This window comes from Etheostoma spectabile, chromosome 14, assembly GCF_008692095.1.
Source record: "Etheostoma spectabile isolate EspeVRDwgs_2016 chromosome 14, UIUC_Espe_1.0, whole genome shotgun sequence".
Classification (NCBI taxonomy): Eukaryota; Metazoa; Chordata; class Actinopteri; order Perciformes; family Percidae; genus Etheostoma; species Etheostoma spectabile.
The window spans coordinates 21,720,472-21,723,178 of record NC_045746.1 but is presented as its reverse complement, the minus strand read 5'-3'; the positions used below and the strand labels follow the sequence as shown (position 1 = coordinate 21,723,178).

The window sequence follows — 2,707 nt, the reverse complement described above, 5'->3', positions numbered from 1 at the left end:
GTGAATCCAAACAATACATTTTCCCAATGTAATGTAAAATGAAGGTAAATATGAACAACAATAAAATGTGATAATCCGCTCCATAGTTTCTTGGAATATTGGCAGTACAAAATAAATGAGCCAGTGTTTCATTTAGTTCTCCACAAAAAGTACAGCTGACATTAATGTCTTTTTTCATTTTTTACAGATAATGGTTAGTTGGGTAGAATCTGTGGAGCATTTTAAAGGATATCTCCTTAACTTTGTTGGTTAAGAAAAACTTGTGCGGCAATAGCCCAACATTTTCCCAACAATCCATCTCTTTGACATCTGAAGACCAGTACGATGAAGCAGCAGGCGTACTCCTAACGTCGTGTAGAAAGAGTTGACCAGTTGCCTTATTCTTGCTTTTGGCATGTAGCGAAAAACAGATTTTTCCAACAAACGTTTCTTTCACATTTAACATTGTAGGGTGAACATCGACCCCATTAAAACCTTTAAAGAGTGCAATAACAGCTGAAGGTTTTGCATCAAAAACACTAGAGAAGCACGCGTGTCCTTAACCGACCTGTTATTGCCGCGTGTTATGACGTCAAAGCGTCAATAACAACGTATTTTACGAGATGGGAGTGAGAATGTGTTTCTGTGATTTCTGTTATCACTTCAATGTGATTAGACATAAACCAACCAAGGAGACAGGGTTGGGGTGAAAGTCCTGTGTTTGACCCATCCACCCCCCCGACCACCCTCCCTATACAGAATTTCCCCCTTACATACTACCATAGACCGTTAATATTAAGAAGAATTACAGAATGCAGCTTTAAGACACTTCCGCAGTTGCAGCACTTTGCCAAACCGGATGCTCTGTCCATCAATATATACACAATCTATGCATACTACTTGCTAAACCCCGTCCACATGCTGGTCTCCCTGGTGCGTTCTTCACATACGCCCAAGGGTGCCTTTTTCGTCACATCAGATGTGGACAGCCACTGTCCAAACATCTGTATTTCACGTGTTCGGAGTGAGAACGGGTTAAAGTCACAGCGTATAAGAAAATAATGAAGGCAAAGAATCCAACTTGCTGTGTGTCATGGCTTTCCCTCTGTCGAGCATATTCCCTGTGTAAAAATAAGACTATTGCCATTAATAAAGTCATTCTGGACACCCGCCTGCAAATACCAGCACTTCTGTCAGTTTCTGAACGCTTGTTAAGAATATTAAGTGTTTTTGTTTTCACGCATAAAATCTACATGAGACGTGCTTACACGTCAGCTTTACCTACAAGGATGAATTTCAAAAATAGATCTTCCTGTAATTTTCAGGTTCAAAGTGTCTCGCGGGTGTAAAAGTAAAAGAAAGAATTCCTGACTCCGCTCACTGACAGCGTGCTGTATTCAAACTCTGCCCTTAACCCCCCCATTGGAGCGTTCCCACTTTCAAAGATAATTATCATTCCTCAGAATCTCCACCTTTGTAGCTGCCACTCAGCGCTGCTCCCCGTGTAATAAGCTGCTCTCATCCCTGTGCTGGCGAGGATGTTTCCCAGTAGCAGCAGGCCGCTGCACAATCACACACTGGCTGTTGCCGCTGCTTGGGAGAGAGTCAGAGCCAATTACCCTCTTTTCCCCCCAGCACTTCCATTGTTTTTTTCCTCCTCTGTAGTTAACACGAGCTAATGGAGGTTTGCTGTGGCAGAGAGAGTAGAAACCTTTGTACTCTGTCCTCAACTGGATGGGGTAAATTGATTTCCTACATTTACAGAGTGTCACGCCAAGATAGAAAGCTCAGTCTGCAATCTATGCAAGTTATGTATTCTACTAATTGGTATTTTTGGAAAATGAGTTTCCCTTTAAAAATTGCACCCAGGGGTGACCTCTAGCTCACCCAGTAAGAGTCCCTTGCAGCGGCCAGGGTTTTGCTCGACTAGGACGGGGCCTGCGAGTCATCCCCCCCCCCCCAACCCCCATCTCTTTCCAACTTTTCCTGTTGATCCCCTGTCACTATCAAATAAAGGGAAAAGCCCCTAAAAATAATCTTGAAAAAACAACACAATTGCACCTCATTCCAGAAATTGAATGACTACGTGTCCTTCCTTTTTACTTCATGTACCAGCATCCTTACTGGAGGCAGGTTTTTCCAGATGAAAGCTCTTCCTTGCCATCTGTACTGTCATTCCCTCTGGACATGAAACGCATACATTCCTTGAGAAAATACATGGAACTATGAAAAAGAGACGCCCCCGCGCATTGTGGGATATTCCCTCAGAGGGCTTGGGGATTTTTCATTTTCAATACTTATTCCAGAAATTGTTTGCCTTTCTTTTCACACTGTTTATGACTGTAAAATTGTTTGATCTCATGCTCAGAACCCCCACCACCCCAACCCTAGCCCCTTGTGTTTGACATTTTAATTTCAGAGGCCAAATGGATGAAGAAAGACAAGCCTACATGCATACGAGTATTGGTTTCTAGATGTTACTGGGCTAAACTGTTCTATCAGATAAAGGCCTAAAATAGCTCAAAAATAATCTTAAAAAATGAATAAAAGAAAACTGCCTCTGTGGTAGTTCCCAGTGATTTCCCCTTGGCTATACAGCTGCCCATTGCACATACTATATATTTTTGCACATTCTGCACTCAATCCATTCAGCCTCAATTTCTTATGTTTAACAGCCATTGTGTACGTATTTGTAGAAATTACAAATAATTTTGTTTTGTGTATGTAT

General features: G+C 41.9%; 1 long non-coding RNA gene across 1 annotated transcript in view; it reads right to left on the bottom strand.

The window, feature by feature from the left end:
* The window catches only part of LOC116701563 (uncharacterized), a 17,673-nt gene that overhangs the window by 12,413 nt on the left and 2,553 nt on the right, over positions 1-2,707 (bottom strand). The window contains exon 2 of the long non-coding RNA XR_004334950.1: positions 1,548-1,556. This is a non-coding gene — a long non-coding RNA (uncharacterized LOC116701563). The remainder of the gene's footprint in view (positions 1-1,547; positions 1,557-2,707) is intronic.